This window comes from Mobula hypostoma, chromosome 7, assembly GCF_963921235.1.
Source record: "Mobula hypostoma chromosome 7, sMobHyp1.1, whole genome shotgun sequence".
NCBI lineage: Eukaryota > Metazoa > Chordata > Chondrichthyes > Myliobatiformes > Myliobatidae > Mobula > Mobula hypostoma.
This window is the reverse complement of record NC_086103.1, coordinates 185,830,933-185,853,861: the sequence shown is the minus strand read 5'-3', so window position 1 is coordinate 185,853,861 and position 22,929 is coordinate 185,830,933. Positions and strand designations below refer to the sequence as shown.

At 43.1% G+C, this 22,929-nt stretch overlaps 1 protein-coding gene across 2 annotated transcripts in view; it reads right to left on the bottom strand.

The window, feature by feature from the left end:
- Window positions 1-22,929, bottom strand: part of pgm2l1 (phosphoglucomutase 2-like 1) — a 161,649-nt gene that overhangs the window by 121,807 nt on the left and 16,913 nt on the right. The gene's annotated exons all lie outside the window — the stretch shown is intronic.

The window sequence follows — 22,929 nt, the reverse complement described above, 5'->3', positions numbered from 1 at the left end:
ATGATTGATTTTTTTTTATTGACAGTCGAATGATTCCATTGGTTCGATCGATCGAATATAAAGAGATTGCTATTTCTGACCACTCTCCTGTACTTCTATCTCTAAACCTTCCTGGTTCTATCCCTATGAGTAGATTTTGGCGATTTAATTTAACTCTGTTATCTGATGAGGACTTTTAAAATTTATGAAGAATCAAATTACTCTTTTTTTTGAAGAAAATGCATTGGAAGAGACATCCAGTCTTACTATATGGGATACTTTTAAAGAATATATCCGAGGTCAAATTATTTCTTATACTGCAAACATCATTTAAAAAGCTAACAAAGAGAGAAATGAACTAGCTAATCAGTTAAAACAACTGGACCATAAATACGCTTCGGTACCAGATCCTGAAACATATAAGAGATGTATTGAAACCAAAACTAAATATGATCTTCTTTTAACGTATCCAATGGAAAGCCAACTTTTAAAAGATAGAAGTCAATTTTATATTCACGGAGATAAAACTGGTAAGCTACTGGCTAATCAACTGAAGCCATTTATAGCCAAGCGGCAAATTAAAGAAATATGTAAAACTAATGGGGATATGACAACTGGCCACTTTGAAATTAATCACACTTTTAGGGGATTTTATTCCAAATTGTATAGTTCTGACTCTGTTAATGATAATATTGCAATGAATAATTTTTTAGATCAATTAAATATTCCCAGCTTTCGATGGATGATCATAGGCAATTGAATCAACCCATTTCCCAGATGGAAATTGCGCCGGCTACTTGAGAATTGCATTCTGGGAAATCGCCAGGACCCGATGGATTCTCTGGAGTTTTATAAGGCTTTTTCCTCCTTGCTTATACCACATTTATGTTCTACCCTCATAGATTCCTTTAAGGTAGGACGATTACCGCGGTCTTTTTACGAAGCTTCCATTTCGCTTATTCTCAAAAAGAATAAGAATCCTACTGAATGCTCTTCGTATAGACTTATCTCTTTACTCAATTTTGATACTAAAATTTCATCTAAAGTGTTGGCTTGCAGACTTGAAAATATTATATCTTCTATAGTTTCGGATGATCAGACAGGTTTTATTTTTTAAAAAATCGATATTCCGATTTTAATATACAGCGTTTGTTAAATGTTATGCATTCTCCATCTAAGGAAATATTGGAAATATCTTTGGATTTGGAGAAGGCCTTTGACAGAGTTGAATGGAATTATCTTTTTACATCCTTAGAAAAATTTAATTTTGGACCTAATATTATTCATTGGATTAAATTACTTTATTTATTTCTCTCCGCTCGGGTTCTTACTAATCTTCAGAATTCTAAACCCTTTAAACTCCAACGTGGAACTAGACAAGATTGTCCTTTGAGCCCTCTGCTTTTTGATTTGGTATTAGAACCCTCAGCAATTGCTTTTCGAGAGTCTCAAGAGATTACTGGTATTTTAAGGAGAGGTACTATTCATAAAGTGTCACTCTATGCTGATGACTTATTGAACTTGTTGCTTTTTATATCTAATGTTATAACCTCTTTACCATTTATGTTCTGTTTACTGACTAATTTTAGTCAGTTCTCAGGATATAAATTAAATTTGCATAAGAGTGAACTGTTTCCTTTAAACAATTTAATACCAACTGATACTAACCTTCCTTTTAAAATTTTAAGAAAACAATTTACGTATTTAGGAGTAACAATTACTAAGAATTATAAAGATTTATTTAAGGAAAATTTTTTAACTTTAATGAACTATGTTAAAAAAAACACTTTCTAATTGGTCACCTCTTTCCTTATCACTGATTGGTCGAATTAATTCTTTTAAAATGAATATCTTACCTAAATTTATATACCTTTTTCAAGCTGTGCCTGTTTTTATTCCCAAATCTTTTTTTGACTTTTTGGATTCAATTCTTTCCTCCTATATATGGAAGAATAAAAAAACCCCAAATAAACAAAGCTCACCTTCAAAAAACCAAACAGAATGGAGAACACAAAATAATCTGCAGATGCTGGGGTCAAAGCAACACTCACAACACGCTGGAGGAACTCAGCAGGTCGGGCAGCATCCATGGAAAAGATTGGTTGACGTTTCGGGCTGGAACCCTTCGTCAGGACTCAGAAACAGAATGGAGGCTTTGCCTTACCCAATTTTAGATTATATTACTGGGCAGTTAATATACGAAATATTACATTCTGGATATATTACATTATTGAATTGCCCTTTGTGGGTTTCTTTGGAAGTCAAATCTGTTATGAAATTTTCCATTATTTCTTTACTTCATCCTCGCTTCCTTTATCTTTAAATAAACTAACTGACAATGTGGTGGTCAAACATACTTTGAGGATTTGGTTACGGTTTAGAAAACATTTTGGTTTATTGAGATTCTCCCTCTCGAGTCCCATCTTTTCTAATTGCTTTTTAAAACCATCTTTAATTGACCTATCTTTTAAAGAATGGGATAGGTTGGGTATTAAACGATTTCAGGATTTGTTTGATGATGGGAATCTCTCTTCTTTTGAGCAACTTTCAACGAAATTTAACCTTTCCAATACCCATTTTTTTTTGATACTTAAGAGATTTTTTTTTTAAGATCCCAATTACATACATTTCCTACAAGTCCAGATAAGAATATAATAGATACAATTTTTAATCTGAAACCCTTTGACAACGGTTCAATAGCTTACATTTACAGTCTGCTGTTGGGATTGAAAAAGGCCTCTTTAGATAAAATTAAAGGAGCCTGGGAAAAGGATTTACAGATTTTCATATCTGAAGAGAGCTGGAAGATTATTTTAAAATTGATTAATTCTTCATCATTATCTGCTCGTCATTCTTTATTACAATTCAAAGTGGTACACAGAGTTTATATGTCTAAAGACAAGCTCTCTCGTTTCTACGCAGATATTTCTCCTTACTGTGATAGATGTACTAATGGAGTGGCCACACTAATTCATATGTTTTGGACATGTCCGAGCATAGAAAATTTTTGGAAAGATGTATTTTTAATTTTTTCTGTACTTTTCAATGTTAGTTTTAAGCCCAATCTTTTGACTGCCATGTTTGGTATCGTTGAAGATAGTACTACAAAATTGAAGCCATCTAATTTGTGGGTATTGGCCTTTATGTCTCTTATGGCCAGGAGGATGATCTTGCTCAAGTGGAAGGAGGCCGCCCCACCCACTCATGTTCAATGGCTATCTGATGTTATGTTGTGCCTTGATCTAGAGAAGATTCGTTGTTCGATTTCTGATTCTAAACATGATTTTCTAATGTTACGGGGACCCTTTCTGAGTTATTTTCATAATCTTTGAACTGTTATTAAAAGTATGGATCTGAGTCATTATTATTATATTATATGGTAAGGTATTTTTTTCCTCCTCTTTTTTTTAAACTAACCAGCTCACTTTGGTAGCGGGAGTAGATTCTTTTAAAAATAAAATACAATTATTTTATGTTATTTCATTTCATAATTCAATCTTTTTTTCTACATGATTGATTTGGAATATGGGATACTGTGATCATATTACTGATTCAAATGTAATGAATTCATATTACTTGTATCCTTATAAATTTTGTATTTGTATTCATGTAATTTATATAATATTAATAAAAATATTAAAGAGGAATCAGATGGCAGAAGGTGAAGAAGCTGTTCCTGAATCGCTGAGTGTGTGCCTTCAGGCTTCTGTACCTCCTCCCTGATGGTAACAGTGAGAAAAGGGCATGTCCAGGGTGCTGGAGGTCCTTAATAATGGACACGGCCTTTCTGAGACACCGCTCCCTGAAGATGTCCTGAGTACTTTGTAGGCTAGTACCCAAGATGGAGCTGACGAGATTTACAACCTTCTGCAGCTTCTTTCGGTCCTGTGCAGTAGCCCCTCCATACCAGACAGTGATGCAGCCTGTCAGAATGCTCTCCATAGTACAACTGCAGTATAGGAGCTTGAGTGTATTTGGTGAAATGCCAAATCTCTTCAAGCTCCTAATAAAGTATAGCCGCTATCTTGCCTTCTTTATAACTACAATCGATATGTTGGGACCAGGTTAGATCCTCAGAGATTTTGACACCCAGGAACTTGAAGCTGCTCCCTCTCTCCACTTCTGATCCCTCTATGAGGATTGGTATGTGATCCTTCGACTTACCCTTCCCAAAGTCCACAATCAGCTCTTTTGTCTTACTGACGTTGAGTGCCAGGTTGTTGCTGCAGCACCATTCCACTAGTTGGCATATCTCACTCCTGTACACCCTCTCGTCACCACCTGAGATTCTACCAACAATGGTTGGTATCAATCTCTCAACCTCAAACTTGAATATGCTCAATGAGTGAGGAATCAGCCAATGTAGACACTAGGATCATAGATCAACTTCATTCAAGATATACATTTGCACGCATTAGGAATTTGCTGTGGTGTGTTGGTCAGAGTACAACATGCAAAAAAAAAAATTACATTCAACAATTATAAAGATGAATTACATGAAAGTGAATGAATCACAGTGGCGGGAGCAGAGCTGTGCAACAAGGTTACTCACAGGTTGGCGAAGCTTGTATAAAAGGAGAACTTCCAGGGGTTCAGAAATTCCAGAGGCCCAATCAGCTGCGGGAGCAGAGCACTTTGAATTATATAATACAGAAGGGACAAGCGGGGCGGGCAATGTTGGGAGTAGGCCAGCAGTGAGAGTAGGAGCGTCAAACTTTGACTCAAGGGGCTTCAAAGATAAGAGGCTGAGGCCAAAGAAACAGATTAGGATTAGTTTTTCCTTTCGTGATTGCTGATTTGGTCTTGGTTGTCCATTGTACAGCGTAGGTAGGATGGCAGATATGGCAGTGGAAAGCTCCTCCTGTAGGATGTGGAATTCATGGAACCTGATGGTCTCCCTGATGATTACACCTGCAAGAAGCACAGCCAACTCCAGCTCCTGAAAGACCGTATTAAGGAGCTGGAGCTGGAGTTGGATGAACTAAGGATCAACCAGAAGGCAGAGCAATTGATAAACAAGACTTTTGAGCAGGTAGTTACACCCAGAAATTTGGGTAGTAGATGAGTGAACACCGAGAGAGGTAAAGGGAGAAAGAAGTCAGTGCAGAGTCCCCCTGAGGCCATTCCCCTCAGCAACAGGTACCCTTTGGATACTGCTGAGGGGGATGACCTATCTGAGCAAGGCAGCAGCAGCCAGACCAATAGCATTGTGGTCAGCTCAGAGCCTCAGAAGGGTTGGGTGAAGTCAGGTGGAGCAATAGTCATAGAGGACTTGATAGTTAGGGAGACAGATAGGAGATTCTACAGCAGCAAATGAGACGCCACGATAATGTGTTGCCTCCCAGGTGCTAGGTTCCAGGATGTCCCATGCGGTTACAGAATATTCTTGAAGGGGAGGGTGAGCAGCCGGAGGTCGTGGTACATGTTGGTACCAGTGACATAGGCTGGAGAAGGTAGAGGTCCTGTGCACAGTAGGTTCAGGGAGTTGGGAAGGGGGCTGAAGGGCAGGACCTCCAAGGTGGTAATCTCCGGATTACTCCCAGTGCCATGAGCAGGGAAGGTCAGAACAGGAAGATAGTGCAGATGAACGAGTGGCTGAGGAGATGGTGCAGGGGGCAGGGTTTCAAGTTCTTGACTCATTGGAACCTTTTCTGAGGAAGGGGTGACCTGTATACGTGGGACAGGTTGTACCTGAAATGAAGGGAACCAATATACTGGGAGGAAAGTTTACTAATGCTATTGAGGAGGATTTAAATTAAATTTGCAGGGGGTGGGAACTGAAATGAAGAGGCAGAGGATGGGGCAGTTGGCGCACTAGTAGAGACAGCTTGTAGGGAGGTTTTGAGGAAGGATAAGCAGATGATAGAACAAAGATACACTCAACCAGGTGGTTTGAGATGTGTTTATTTTAATACAAGGAGTATTATCCGCCTTGTTTATAAATTTAGAGCGTGAGTCAATACATGGAACTATGACAATGTGGCCATTACTGAGACTTGGATGTCTCAGGCAGGAATGGCTGCTGAGTGTGCCGGGCTTTAGATGTTTCAAAAAGGACAGGGAGGGAGGCAAAAAGAGGTGGAGGAGTGGCATTGTGGCTGCAGAAAAGGAGGAAGTCATGTAGGGATTGTCTACTGAGTCATTGTGGATGGAAATCAGAAACAGGAAGGGGACAATAACTCTATTGGGTGTTTTTTTTAAAAAAATAGACCCCCAATAGTAACAGGGATATCGAGGAGCAGATAGGGGAGCAGATTCTGCAACGGTGTGATAATAATAGGGTTGTTGTGATGGGAGATTTTAACTTTCCTAATATTGATTGGCATCTCCTTAGAGCAAGGGGTTTAGATGGGGTGCAGTTTGGTAGGCGAGTTCAGGAAGGTTTCCTGACGCAATATGTGGATAAGCCTACAAGAGGAGAGGCTGTACTTGATCTGGTATTGGGAAATACCTAACCTGGTTAGTTGTCAGATTTCTCGGTGGGAGAGCATTTTGGAGGTAGTGATCACACCTCTATCTCCTATACCAAAATGCTGGAGAGGGATAGGAACAGACAATTTGGGAAAACATTTAATTGGGTTAGGCAGGAACTTGGGAACATAAATTGGGAGCAGATGTTCTCAGGGAAATGCACGACAGAAATGTGGCAAATAGATACATTCCACTGAAGCAGGGAAAGCATGGTAGGGTAAAAGAGCCATGGCATACAAAGGATGCAGAAAATCTAGTTAAGAAGAAAAGCTGACAAAAGGTTCAAGAAACTAGGTACTGTTAGAGCTCTAGAAAATTACAAGGGTGCCAGGAAGGAGCTCAAGAATGAAATTAGGAGAGCTTGAAGGGGCCATGAGAAGGCCTTGGTGAGCAGGATTAAGGAAAACCCCAAGGTCTGTAAGAATACAAAGAGCATGAGCTGTGTGAGAAAAGGACCACTCAGGTGTGATAGTGAAAATGTGTGCATGGAGTCGGAAGAGGTAGTGGAGGTATTTAATGAATACTTTGCTTCAGTATTCACCAGTGAAAAGGACCTTGGCATTTGTGGGGATGACTTACAGCAGACTGAAATGCTTGAGCATATAGACATTAAGAAAGAGGATGTGCTGGAGTTCTTGAAAAGGTATTAAGTTAGACAAGTCGCCAGGACTGGACCAGATATACCCCTAGCTACTGTGGGAAGCGAAGAAGATTGCTGAGCCTCTCGTGATGACCTTTGCATCATCAATAGGGATGGGAGAAGTACCAGAGGATTGGAAGGTTGCAAATGATGTTCCCTTGTTCAAGGAAGGGAGTAGAGATAACCCAGGAAATTATAAACCAGTGAGTGTTAATTCAGTGGTGGGTAAGTTGTTGGAGAAGATCCCGACAGGCAGGATTTATGAGCATTTGGAAAGACAATCTGATTAGGGATAGTTGGCATGGCTTTGCTGGGGGCAGGTCATGCCTTATAAGCCTGACTGAATTCTGAAAGAATGTAAAACACATTGATAAAGGTAGAGCAGTGGATATGGTGTATATGGATTTCAGTAAGGCATTTGATAAAGTTCCCCATACGAGGCTCATTTGGAAAGCAAGGAGGCATGGATCCAAGGAGACCTTGCTTTGTGGATCCAGAACTGGCTTGCCCACAGAAGGCAAAGGGTGGTTGTGGATGGTTCGTATTCTGCATGGAGGACGATGACCAGTGGTGTTCCATAGGGATCTGTTCTGGGACCCCTCCTCTTTGTGATTTTTATAAATGACCTGGATGAGGAAGTAGGAGGCAGGGTTAGTAAGTTTGCTGATGACACAAAAGTTGGGGGTGTTGTGGATAGTCTGTTGGGTTGTCAGAGGTTACAGTGGGATATTGATAGGATGTAGAACTGGGCTGAGAAGTGGCAAATAGCATTCAATCCAGATAAGTGTGAAGTGGTTCATTTTGGTAGGTCCAATTCGAAGACAGAATATAATATTAATGGCAAGACTCTTGGCAGTGTGGAGGATCAGAGGGATCTTGGGGTCCATATCCATAGGACACTCAAAGTTGCTGCGCAGGTTGACAGTGTTGTTAAGGAGGCATATGGTGTGATGGCCTTTATCAACCATGGTATTGAGTCAAGAGCTGTGAGGTAATGTTACAGCTATACAAGACCTTAGTTAAACCCCAGTTGGAGTATTGTGTTCAGTTCTGGTCACCTCACTACAGGAATGATGTGGATACTATAGAGAGAGTGCAGAGGAGATTTACAAGGATGTTGCCCGGATTGGAGAGCATGCCTTATGAAAACAGGTTGAGTGAACTTTCTCCTTGGAGCGATGAAAGATGAGAGGTGACCTGATAGAGCTGTATAAGATGATGAGAGGCATTGATCGTGTGAATAGCCAGAAGCTTTTTCCCCAGTGCTGAAATGTCGAACATGGGGGTGGGGGGCATAGTTTAGAGCTGCTTGGAAATAGGTACAAGGGGGATGTCAGGGGCAAGTTTTTCCACACAGAGAGTGGTGGGTGCGTGGAATGCACCGCCAGTGGTGAAGGCAGTAACAATGGGGTCTTTTAAGAGACTGTTAGATAGGTGCATGGAGCTTAGAAAAATAGCGGGCTCTGCGGTAGGAAAATTCAAAGCAGTTTTTAAAGAGTAGGTTACATGGTCAGCACAACATTGTGGGCTGAAGGTCCTGTAATGTGCTGTAGATTTCTGTGCTCCATGTAAGATAACAATTACATACAAAAACTAATAAATTGGAGTTTAAACAACAAATATGGAATAAAATTAACAATGTTAGCAGCATTACAAAAAGTGATTTAAAGTGTCTACAGAGCAAGTGACGGAGAGAGAAGCAGATAAATAAAAAAACATTGAATTTTCTAAAGGGACTTCCTGCTTGGTGGCGCAATAATATCAGCACCGGACTCCGGAGCGAAGGTTCCCGAGTTCGAATGCAAGTCGGGTTGGGTGTCGAGCTAGCAACTCGGCCTCGTAAGAACAAGAATAGCTCGCTAAGGAAACACCGTCATGACAGTGCCCCGATAACTCCACTGCCGAGTTAAGGGCTGTTCTTCTTCTTCCTCCTCCTAAGGGGTAAGATTAAACTTTTGGGAGAAAATCCACCTTCAGCATATACACTCAAAGGCACATGCTAAACATGATCCGCAAAGCTGCCACGTGTCAATTTATTTGGCCAGTGTCAGGCAGTGTGCAAAGACAAACTTCACACTTAAAATGCAGTTTTAAGATGAGAGGAGAAAGATTTAAAAGGGACCTGAGAGGTAACTTTTCCCACAGAGTGTAGTGGGTCTTTGGAATAAGCTGCCAGAGGAAGCTGTAGAGGCAGGTACAATACGTCAGCACTTATCGTAGCCAGTAATGTACCGAGCACACGTACATCAACAGGACAGGGCTCATTCACACTTCAATTTGTTGTCTTTTATACATGTTGGTTGTTTGTAGGTCTTTGTTGTGTGCAGTTTTTCATTGATTCTACTGTGTTTCTTTGTGTTTATGTGAGTGCCCAAAAGAAAACGAATTTCAGGATAGTAAATGATGACACAAGACCATAGTCTGCTACTTCAACCCATAATGTCTGCTCCACTACTTGATAATGGCTGAACCTATCAAAAGCTGAAGGGTCTCAATAGAGTAGATGTGGAGAGATGCAATTCTGCTCACTAGACCTGGAATATCTTACAATTAAATGCCATCCATTTTACCTGCCACAGGAGATTTCCATGATCATTTTGGTAGTGGTGTACATTCCACCTCAGGCCAAATGTCAAACAGGCTCTGGATGATCTGACCAAAGGATCAACATGCACGAAACAGCACACTCTGACACCTTCACCATCATTTTGGGGGACTTTAAATCGGGCCAGCTTGAAAAGCAACTAAATAATTACCATCAACAAATCACTTGTAATACATCTCACTGCTACAGTTGGAAATTCCCAATTTCTTCAAAAAGGCAACAATTACACCATTGCTGAAAAATAGTGTGGGTTGCCTTAATCTATCGCCCAGTAGTACTCACAGCTAAGGTGATGAAATACTTTGAGAGGTTGGTCATGGCTAGAATGAAGTCCTGCCTCAGCAAGGATCTGGACACACTGCAATTTGTCTATCGCCACAATAGGTCTACAGCAGACACAATCTCAATGGCTCTTCACATGGCCTTGGATTACCTGGACAATGTAAACACCCATGACAGGATACTGTTCGGTGACTATAGCTCAGCGTTTAACACCGTCATTTCCAGTCCTGATCAAAAAGCTACAGAACCTGGGCCTCCATACCTCCCTCTACAATTGGATCCTCAACTTCCTAACCAGAAGACTACAATCTGTGCGGATAGCTAATAATATCTTCTCCTCACTGACGATCAACACTGGCACACCTCAGGGGCGTGCGCTTAGCCCACTGCTCTACTCTCTCTGTACCCATGAACATGTGGCTAGGTATAGCTCAAATGCTATCTATAAACTTGCTGACAGTATTTGTTGACGATTGTTGGTAGAGTCTCAGATGGAGATGAGGGCATACAGCAGGGAGACATACCGGGTAGTTGAGTGCTGGTAGAGTCTCAGATGGAGATGAGGGCACACAGCAGGGAGATATACCAGGTAGTTGAGTGTTGGTAGAGTCTCAGATGGAGATGAGGGCACACAGCAGGGAGACATACCAGGTAGTTGAGTGCTGGTAGAGTCTCAGATGGAGATGAGGGCACACAGCAGGGAGATATACCGGGTAGTTGAGTGCTGGTAGAGTCTCAGATGGAGATGAGGGCACACAGCAGGGAGACATACCAGGTAGTTGAGTGCTGGTAGAGTCTCAGATGGAGATGAGGGCACACAGCAGGGAGATGTACCAGGTCAGATGGAGATGAGGGCACACAGCAGGGAGACATACCAGGTAGTGCTGGTAGAGTCTCAGATGGAGATGAGGGCACACAGCAGGGAGATGTACCAGGTCAGATGGAGATGAGGGCACACAGCAGGGAGATATACCAGGCAGTTGAGTGCTGGTAGAGTCTCAGATGGAGATGAGGGCACACAGCAGGGAGACATACCAGGTAGTTGAGTGCTGGTAGAGTCTCAGATGGAGATGAGGGCACACAGCAGGGAGACATACCGGGTAGTTGAGTGCTGGTAGAGTCTCAGATGGAGATGAGGGCACACAGCAGGGAGATGTACCAGGTAGTTGAGTGCTGGTAGAGTCTCAGATGGAGATGAGGGCACACAGCAGGGAGATATACCGGGTAGTTGAGTGCTGGTAGAGTCTCAGATGGAGATGAGGGCACACAGCAGGGAGATATACCAGGTAGTTGAGTGCTGGTAGAGTCTCAGATGGAGATGAGGGCACACAGCAGGGAGATGTACCAGGTCAGATGGAGATGAGGGCACACAGCAGGGAGATGTACCAGGTAGTTGAGTGCTGGTAGAGTCTCAGATGGAGATGAGGGCACACAGCAGGGAGACATACCAGGTAGTTGAGTGCTGGTAGAGTCTCAGATGGAGATGAGGGCACACAGCAGGGAGACATACCAGGTAGTTGAGTGCTGGTAGAGTCTCAGATGGAGATGAGGGCACACAGCAGGGAGATATACCAGGTAGTTGAGTGCTGGTAGAGTCTCAGATGGAGATGAGGGCACACAGCAGGGAGATATACCAGATAGTTGAGTGCTGGTAGAGTCTCAGATGGAGATGAGGGCACACAGCAGGGAGATGTACCAGGTCAGATGGAGATGAGGGCACACAGCAGGGAGATATACCAGGTAGTTGAGTGCTGGTAGAGTCTCAGATGGAGATGAGGGCACACAGCAGGGAGACATACCAGGTCAGATGGAGATGAGGGCACACAGCAGGGAGATATACCAGGTAGTTGAGTGCTGGTAGAGTCTCAGATGGAGATGAGGGCACACAGCAGGGAGATATACCAGATAGTTGAGTGCTGGTAGAATCTCAGATGGAGATGAGGGCACACAGCAGGGAGATGTACCAGGTCAGATGGAGATGAGGGCACACAGCAGGGAGATATACCAGGTAGTTGAGTGCTGGTAGAGTCTCAGATGGAGATGAGGGCACACAGCAGGGAGATATACCAGGTAGTTGAGTGCTGGTAGAGTCTCAGATGGAGATGAGGGCACACAGCAGGGAGATATACCAGGTAGTTGAGTGCTGTCGCAGCAACAGCCTTGCACTCAATGGCAGTAAAAATGATTGTGGACTTCAGAAAGGGTAAGATGAGGGAAAACAAACTGATCCTCAGAGGGATTGGAAGCAGAGAGAGTGAACAATTTCAAGTTCCTGGGGTGTCAAGATCCCTGAGGATCTAACCTGGTTCCAACATATCAATGGCATATAAAGGCAGAAAGGCAGTAGCCATTTTTCATCAGGATTTCGGAAAGATTTAGTTTGTCACCTAAAACACTCGAAAATTTCTATAGAGGTTCTGTGGAGAGCATTCTGACAGGCTGCATCACTCTCTGGTCTGGAGGACTACTGCACAGCACTGAAAGAAGCTGCAGAAATTTGTAAAATTAGTCAGTTCCATCTTGGGTACCAGCCTCTGTAGTATCCAAGATATCTTCAAGGAACGGTGCCTCAGAAAGGTGACATCTGTTATTAAAGTACCCCTTTCACCCAGGACATGCCCTCTTCTCACTGTTACCATCAGGAAGGAGGTACAGAAGCCTGAAGACACACACTCAGTGATTCAGGAACAGCTTTTTCCCCTCTGCCATCCAGTTCCTAAATGGACATTGCACCCATGAACATTATCTCACTTTTTAAAAATTTTCTGTTTTGCACTATTTTTAATTTAACTACTGTAATTGACTTAGCTATTTTTTCTTTCTATACTACCATGTATTGGATTGTACTGCTGCTTTAACAAATTTCACAAAATATGCTGGTGATAATAAACCTGATTCTGATGTTTCCTATCGTACCTAGGACTAGAAGACACAGCCTCAGAACAGAGAAGTGTCCTTTTAGTACAGAGATGAGGAATTTCTTTAGCCAGAGAGTGGTGAATTGGTGGCATTCGTTGCCACAGGGGACTTTGGAAGCCAAGTCAATATGCATAGTTAAGGCAGAGTTTGATAGATTCTGATTGGTCAGGGCCTGAAGGGATATGGGGAGAAGGCAAGAAATCGGAGCTGAGAGCCTATTTCTGCTCCTATATCTTGTGATCTTTGCCTCTCAACAACCACCTATGGCAATGAATTCCACAAATTCACCTCTGGCTAAAGAAATTCCTCCTCATTGCTGTTTAAATAGATATCCCTATATTCTAGGGGTGTGCTCTCTCATTCTAGACTATCCCACGGATGAAACATCATCTCCCATCCACTCTATCCAGGCCTTTCAACATTCGATAGGTTTCAATCAGATCCACCTTCATTGAATACAGTTGAGTACAGGCCCAGAGCTATCAAATGCTTTTCATGCAACAAGCCTTCCATTCCTGAAATTATTTTTGTGAATCTCCTTTGAATTCTCTCCAACGAAGGCACATCCTTTCTTAAATAAGGGGCCCAAAACAGATCGTAATACTCCAAGTGAGGCCTCACCAATGCCCCAGCATCACATCCTTGATTTTATACTCTAGATCTCTTGAAATGAATGCTAAAATCACATTTGCCTTCCTCATCAGACTCAACCAGAAGAGCATCTCTGAATGCACAACACATTGAACCTTGAAATGGATGGGCTACAAACATACACTCAGTGGCTTCTTTATAAAGTACAGGAGGTACCTAATAAAGTGGCCAGAGTGTACGACGGTGCAACACAGCACAGACCCTTGAGCCCACAATGTTGTGCTGACTTTTTAAGCTTATTCCAAGATCAGTCTAACCTTTCCCTCCCACATGGTCCTCCATTTCTTTCAGACACGTGCCTATCTAAGAGTTTCTTAAATACTCTGCCTCTACCACCGCTCCTGGCAGCATGTTCCATACACCCATCACTTTCTATGCAAAAATACTTACATTGCCACCAATGGCTGTGGAGGCCAAGTCATTGGGTATACTTAAAGTGGAGGCTGATAGGCTCTTGATTAGTCAGGATGTCAAAGGTTACAGGGAGAAGGCAGGGGAAAAGGGTGGAGAGGGATAATAAGTAAGCAATGGTGGAGCAAACACAATGGGCTGAAAGGCCCAATTCTGCCCCCATGTCTTATGGTTTTATAATTACTATTCAATGTAGTCAATGCAGGGCCAACAAAAATGAATTGCCAATGGCCAATGAATTTCTATGACTATTACTAGTTACTAATAGTAATATTACTATTACTATTTCTATTACTATTTATTATTTATGGCGCAACTGTAATGAAAACCAATTTCCCCCGGGATTAATAAAGTATGACTATGACTTAGGATCTGCACTACACATGTACCAACCTGCACAAAACATTGCTTAATGCAGTTTTGGCATATTTATGTACTAACATGCTTATAAATGATCTGCTGGGACATGCAAATTTATTCAGCTGTTGGCATCAGGCAATGTGTAAAAACAGACTTTGCACTTAGAGGGCAGTTTTACAGTGAGAGGGGCAAGACCCGAGGGGCAACTCTTTCCTGCACACAGAGAGTGTTGAATACATTGAACAATGAGAAACTCTGGAGGTTGGTATAATCATAACGTTTAAAGTCATTTGGACAGGTTTATGGACAGGTCCACGGACCCCTTGGTTAATGGTAAAACTGCATGGTATAAAAAAGGTTGGGAACCCCTAGTTTGGAGAGATATTGGCCAAATTCAGGCAGGTGGAATGAGCTTGGATAAACATCAAGTTCACTGATGCTACTACAATGGTTGCACTCAACAGCATACAGAGGGGAGGTAGAGAGGCTTGTCAAATGGTGCGAGAACAACAACCAGAGCCTCAATGTGGACAAGACAAAAGAGATGATTGTGGACTTCAGAAAGGCATAGGTCGACCATTCTCCATTGTATATTCTGTGGAGAGACTGAAGAGCATGAAATTTTTTGGTGTGCACAAAACAGACAATCTAACCTGAACCCATAACACATCTTCAAAGTCAAGAAAGCAAAGCAGTGTCTACGCTTTGCGGCAATTAAGGCATGCAAGGCTCCCCGACCCCATCCTAACAACCTTCTACAGGAGTACCATCAAGAGTGTCCCGTCTGGCTGCATTATTGTGTGGTACAGAAGCTGCAAGGCATCAGAGCACAAAACCTGACAAAGGACAGTAAAATCTCCCTCCCCTCTATTTGTGATACTTACCAGGAACGTTGCAGACAAAAGACCCAAAGCATTATTGAGGATCCCTATCATTCATCCCACAATTTCAGGAGGTACAAAAACATCAGACTAGGACTGCCAGACTAGATAACAGCTTCTTTCCTCGGGTTGTGAGACTAATGAATACCTTGCTACCATCAAGGTCTCGTCACTAGGATTGCAAGCCGTTTATCTGTGTTGCATGCATAGTGAATGATATTCATTAACTTATTTATAGTATAATTTTGTTTTGTGTTGTGTGTGATCCACGTATTGTGAGTGCACTGGGATCTGGAGTAACATTGCTTCGTTTGGTTATATACATGTACAGTCAGATGATGAACTTGGCCAGCTGTTCGCAAGCTGTACAACTCAATGACTTGTTTGAAGCTTACAAGAACACACGTTCTCAATATACTTGTGAAGCAGCTGAACATAGAGTAAAAAAACAATGAACTGCTGATGGAAACAGGCAGGTCACGTGTGGAGGGAATTAGACAGTCGATATTTCAGGTTGAAAGCATTCATCTGCATGGTTGAAGCATCGGAACCCATAAGACTGTAAGATGCAGGAAGATTGTTCCCGATGTTGGGAAAGTCCAGAACAAGGGGTCACAGTTTGAGGATAAATGGGAAGCCTTTTAGGACCGAGATTAGGAAAAACTTTTTCACACAGAGTGGTGAATCTGTGGAATTCTCTGCCACAGGGAACAGTTGAGGCCAGTTCATTGGCTATATTTAAGAGGGAGTTAGAAATGGCCCTTGTGGCTACGGGGGTCAGGGGGTATGGAGGGAAGGCTGGTACAGGGTTCTGAGTTGGATGATCAGCCATGATCATAATAAATGGCGGTGCAGGCTCGAAGGGCCGAATGGCCTACTCCTGCACCTATTTTCTATGTTTCTGAATTCCAGTGAGTACAGGCCCAGAGCCTGTACTCTGGGACATTCAACTCAAAAGGTTGAATTCCAGTCCCTTCCATATGCTGTCTGACTTGCTAGGTTCCTCCATCAGCTTGTTTTTTTGCACTAGATTCCAGCATCTGCAGTTTATTACATCTCCATTTTATTATTTGAATCATAGAAACTTTCTAAAGTAGGTACATGTTTGGCACAGCATTGTGGGCCGAAGGGCCTGTATTGTGCTGTAGGTTTTCTATGTTTCTAAACATGCTGGTTTTAAGTTAAAGTTGATGACTTTTAAGCCAGCCTTGATACAGGATCTCAAACTGAAACACTGACTGTCCCTCTACAGATCTGTCTGACCCACTGAGTTCCTCCAGCAGTCTGCCTTTGTACATTCAAAGTCATAGTCATACTTTATTGATCCCGGGGGAAATTGGTTTTCGTTACAGTTGCACCATAAATAATTAAGTAGTAATAAAACCATAAATAGTTAAATAGTAATATGTAAATTATGCCAGGAAATAGGTCCAGGACCAGCCTATTGGGTCAGGGTGTCTGACCCTCCAAGGGAGGAGTTGTAAAGTTTGATGGCCACAGGCAGGAATGACTTCCTATGATGCTCTGTGTTACATCTCGGTGGAATGAGTCTCTGGCTGAATGTACTCCTGTGCCCAACCAGTACATTATGTAGTGGATGGGAGACATTGTCCAAGATGGCATGCAACTTGGACAGCATCCTCTTTTCAGACACCACCGTCAGAGAGTCCAGTTCCATCCCCACAACATCACTGGCCTTACGAATGAGTTTGTTGATTCTGTTGGTGTCTGCTACCCTCAGCCTGCTGCCCCAGCACACAACAGCAAACATGATAGCACTGGCCACCACAGACTCGTAGAACATCCTCAGCATCGTCTGGCAGATGTTAAAGGACCTCAGTCTCCTCAGGAAATAGAGACGGCTCTGACCCTTCTTGTAGACAGCCTCAGTGTTCTTTGAGCAGTCCAGTTTATTGTCAATTCGTATCCCTTCACAATCTTCTGTGAAAGGAACTCCTTCACAATCTTCTGTTCATTCAAAGTCCCTGACTCCCAAACTCCCTGAAGGTTAACTTGCAAGTTGAGACATCGGTAAGGAAGTCCAAAGTAAGTTTATTACCAAAGTACACACAGTACAAGTCACCATACACAACCCTGAGATTCATTTTCTCATGAGCATACTCAATAAATCCAATAACCACAATAAAATCAATGAAAGACTGAAGAGAGCATGTCCTGGGTGCTGGGAGCCCTGCTTTCCCACAATAATGATCTTGTGTAGGGACTACTTTTTGTAGCATTTTCTGTACAAAGGCATTGGTATTTCTATACCTAGCTGTAATGTAGCCAATGACTATACTCTCCATAACACATCTATGGAAATTGGTCAAAGTTTTAACTACCATGCCAAATCTACACAAACCCCTAAAGCAGCACACTGCCGTGCTTTCTTCATAATTGTACTTACATGCTGGGCCCAGGACAGTTCCTCTAAAATAATAAAAGAGGAATTTAAAGTTTCTGACTACCTCCACCTCTGAACCCCTGATGAGGACTGACTCAAGGACCTCCCCTTTCCTCCTCCTGAAGTCAATAATTACCTCCTTGGTCTTCCTGACATTAAGAGGTTGTTTTGGCACCACTCAGTCAGATTTTCAGTCTCCCTCCTATATGCTGATTCATCACCACCTTTGATTTGGCCAACAACAGTGGTGCTGTCAGCAAACTTAAAAATGGCATTGGAGCAGTGCTTGGCCACACAGTCATAAGAGTAAAGCAGTAAAGCAGGGGGCTAAGTACACAGCCCTGTGGTGAACCTGTGCTTATGGAGAATGTGGAGGAAATGTACTGACAGTCTGAACTGTCTAGGGTCTACAAGTGAGGAAATCCAAAATCCAATTGCACAAGGAAGCACTGATAGCATTTCGAGGGCTAGAATATAAAAGCAAGGATGTAATGCTGAGGCTTTATATGGCATTGGTCAGACCACACTCAGCGTATTTGAGCAATTTGGACCCCTTATCTAAACAAGGATGTCATGAGGGTCAAGAAAAGGTTTAACAGAATGATCCTAAGAATGAAAGGGTGAACATTAGAGAAGCGTTTGACGGCTCTGGGATTGTACTTGCTGGAGCTCAGAAGGACGAGAGGCAACAGAAACATAGAAAACCTACAGCACAATAGAGGCCCTTCCACCCACAAAGCTGTGCCAAACATGTTCTTACTTTAGAAATTACCTAGGGTTATCCATGGCCCTCTATTTTTCTAAGCTCCATGTACCTATCCAGGAGTCTTTTAAAAGACCCTATTGTACCTGCCTCTACCACTGTCGCCGACAGCCCATTCCACGCCCTCACCACTCTGTGTGAAAAACTTAACCTTGACATCTCCTCTGTACCTACTTCCAAGCTCGTTAAAACTGTGCCCTCTCATGCTAGCCATCTCAGCCCTGAGAAAAAGCCTCTGACTATCCACATGATCAATGCCTCTCATTACCTTGTACACCTCTATCAGGGTACCTCTCATCTTCCACTGCTCCTAGGAGAAAAGGCCAAATTTCTACATCCTTTCTGTAGTGAGGTGACCAGAACAGAGCACAGTACTCCAAGTGGGGTCTGACCAGGGTCCTATATAGCTGTAATATTACCTCTCAACTCAATCCCACGGTTGATGAAGGCCAATGAACCATATGCCTTCTTCACCACAGAGTCAACCTGCGCAGCAGCTTTGAGTGTCCTATGGACTCGGACTCCAAGATCCCTCTGATCCTCCACACTCCCAAGAGTCTTACCATTAATACTATATTCTGCCATCATATTTGATCTACCAAAATGAACCACCTCACACTTATCTGGGTTGAACTCCATCTGCCACTTCTCAGCCCAGTTTTGCATCCTATTGATGAACCACTGTAACCCCTGACAGTCTCCACACTATCCACAACACCCCCAACAGCAAATTTACTAACCCATCCCTCCACTTCCTAATCCAGGTCATTTATATTAAAAAAAAAATCACAAAGAGAAGGGGTCCTAGAACAGATCAGAGGCACACCACTGGTCACCGATCTCCATGCAGAATATGACCCGTCTACAACCACCCTTTGCCTTCTGTGGGCAAGCCAGTTCTGGATCCACAAAGCAATGTCCCCTTGGATCCCATGCCTCCTTATTCTCTCAATTAGCCTTGCATGGGGTACCTTATCAAATGCCTTGCTAAAATCCATATACACTACATCTATGGGCTCTACCTTCATCAATGTGTTTAGTCACATCCTCAAAAAATTCAATCAGGCTTGACCTACCTTTGACAAAACCATGTTGACTATTCCTAATCATATTATGCCTCTCCAAATGTTCATAAATCCTGCCTCTCAGGATCTTCTCCATCAACTTACCAACCACTGAAGTAAGACTCACTGGACCATAATTTCCTGGGCTATCCCTACTCCCTTTCTTGAATAAGTGAACAACATCTGCAACCTTCTAATCCTCCAGAACCTCTCCCATCCTCACTGATGATGCAAAGATCATTGCCAGAGGCTCAGCAATCTCCTCCCACGGTAGCCTGGGGTACATCTTGTCCAGTCCCGGTGACTTATCCAACTTGATGCTTTCCAAAAGCTCCTGCACATCCGCTTTCTTAATGTCTATACGATCAAGCTTTTCAATCCACTGCAAGTCATCCCTACAATCACCAAGATCCTTTTCCGTAGTGAATACTGAAGCAAAGTATTTATTAAGCACCTCTGCTACCTCCTCCAGTTCCATACACACTTTTCCACTATCACACTTGATTGGTCCTATTCTCTCACGTCGTATCCTCTTGTTCTTCACATACTTGCAGAATGCCTTGGGGTTTTCCTTAATCTTGCTCGCCAAAGCCTTCTCATGGCCCCTTCTGGCTCTCCTAATTTCATTCTTAAGTTCCTTCCTGCTAGCCTTATAATCCTCTAGATCTCTATCTCTACCTAGTGTTTTGAACCTTTTGTAAGCTTTCCTTTTCTTCTTGACTAGATTTTCAACAGCCTTTGTACACCCTGGTTCCTATACCCTACCATCCTTTCCATCTCATTGGAATGTACCTATGCAGATCCACACGCAAATATCCCCTGAACATTTGCCACATTTCTTCCATACATTTCCCTGAGAACATCTGTTCTCAATTTATGCTTCCAAGTTCCTGTCTGATAGCCTCATATTTCCCTTTACTCCAACTAAACACTTTCCTAACTTGTCTGTTCCTATCTCCCTCCAATGTTATGGTAAAGGAGATAGTGATCACAATTCTATCTCCAAAATGCTCTCCCACTGAGAGACCTGACACCTAACCAGGTTCATTTCCCAATACCAGGTCAAGTACAGCCTCTCCTCTTGTAGGCTTATCTACATATTGTGTCAGGAAACCTTCCTGAACACACCTAACAAACTCCACCCCATCTAAACCTCATGCTCTAGGGAGATGCCAATCAATATTTCAGAAATTAAAATCTCCCACCATGACAATTACATCTTTCAAGAATCTGTCTGCCTATCTGCTCCTCTATGTCCCTGTCACTGTTGGGTGGTCTACATAAAAAAAAACACCCCTTCCTGTTTCTAACTTCCACCCACAGAGACTCAATAGACAATCCCTCCATGGCATCCACCTTTTCTGCAGCTGTGACACTATCTCTGATCAGCAGTGCCATGCCCCCACCTCTTTTGCCTCCCTCCCTGTCCTTTCTGAAACATATAAAGCCTGGCACTCGAAGTAACCATTCCTGCCCCTGAGCTATCCAAGTTTCTGTAATGGCCACCACATCATATCTCCAAGTACTGATCCACGCTCAAAGCTCATCCGCTTTGTTCATTATGCTTCATTGCACTAAAATAGACATCTCAAACCATTGGTCTGAATGCATCCCTTCTCTATCAGCTGCTTATCCTCCCTCCCACACTGTCTTCAAGCTTTCTCTATTTGTGAGCCAACTGCCCCTTCCTCTGTCTCTTCAGTTCAGTTCCCACCCCCCAGCAATTCTAGTTTAAACTCTCCCCAATAGCCTTAGCAAACTTCCCCGCCAGGATATTGTTCCCCCTGGGATTCAAGTGCAACCCATCCTTTTTGTACAGGGCACGCCTGCCTATAAAGAGATCTCAATGATCCAGAAATCTGAATCCCTGCCCTCTGCTCTAATCCCTCAGCCACATATTTATCCTCCACCTCACTCTATTCCTATACTCACTGTCCCGAGGTTACAACCTTTGAGATCCTGCTTCTTTTCCTTCCTTCCTAACTCCCTGTAGTCTGTTTTCAGGACCTCCTCCCTTTTCCTACCTATGTTGTTGGTACCAATATGTACCACGACCTCTGGCTGTTCACCTTCCCACTTCAGGATATCGTGGACGCGATCAAAAACATCCCAGACCCTGGCACATGGGAGGCAAACTACCATCCACGTTTCTCTCCTGCATCCACAGAATTGCCTGTCTGACCCCCTAACTAAATAAAGTCCCTTATCACTGCTGCCATCCTCTTCCTTTCCCTACCCTGCTGAGCCACAGGGCCAGACTCTATGCCAGAGGCTCGGCCACTGTTGCTTCCCCCAGGTAGGCCATTCCCCCACGACAGTACTCAAACAGGAGTACTTATTGTTAAGGGTGATAGCCACAGGAGTACTCTCTAGTATCTGACCCTTGCCCTTTCCTCTCCTGACTGTTACCCACTTGTCTGTCTCCCAAGGCTCCAGTGTGACTACTTGCCTACAGCTCCTCTCTATCACCTCACAGGAAGAAAGCAGAGGGTAGTTGTCGAAGGAAAGTATTCTGCCTGGAGGTCAGTGACTAGTGGATTGCCGCAGGGATCTGTCCTGGGACCCCTGCTATTTGTGATTTTTATAAATGACCTGGATGAAGAGGTGGAAGGATGGGTGAGTAAGTTTGTGGATGACACGAAGATTGGAGGAGTTGTGGATGGAGCTGTAGGTTGTTGAAGGTTACAAGACGATATAGACAGGATGCAGAGTTGGGCAGAAAAGTGGCAGATGGAGTTCAATCTGAGGTGATATATTTTGGAAGGACAAACCAGAAGGCTGAGTACAGGGTTAATGGTCGGTTACTTAAGAGTGTGGACGAACAGAGGAACCTTGGAGTTCAAATCCATACATCCCTCAAGGTCGCTGCACAGGTTGATAGGATAGTTAAGAAGGCCCATGGGATGCTAGGCTTCATTAATGGGGGATTGAGTTCAAGAGTAGAGAGGTCATGTTGCAACTCTACTAATCTCTGGTGAGACCACACTTAGAGTATTGTGTTCAGTTCTGGTCACCTCATTATAGGAAGGATGTGGAAGCTATAGAGAGGGTGCAGAGGAGATTTACCAGGATGTTGCCTGGATTGGAAAACAAGTCTTACGAGCCAAGGTTAGCAGAGCTGGGACTTTTCTCTTTGGAGTGTAGAAGAATTAGAGTGGACTTGATAGAGATCTACAAGATTATAAGAGGGGTGGATAGCCACTACCTGTTTCCCAGGGCACAAATAGCAAACACCAGAGGGCATATGTACAAAGTTAAGGGAGGGAAGTTTAGGGGGAGACATCGGGGTAAGTTGGTTTTTTCCCCTCAAATTTTTATTTATTTATTTATTTGCACAGAGGGTTGTGGGTGCCTGGAATAACTTGCCAGGGATGGTGGTGGAGGCTAAAACATTAGGAGTATTTAAGAGCCTCCTGGACAGGCACATGGATGAAAGAAAAATAGAGGGTTACGGGGTAGTGTGGGTTTAGTACTTTTTTTTTTTAAGGATTATATGGGT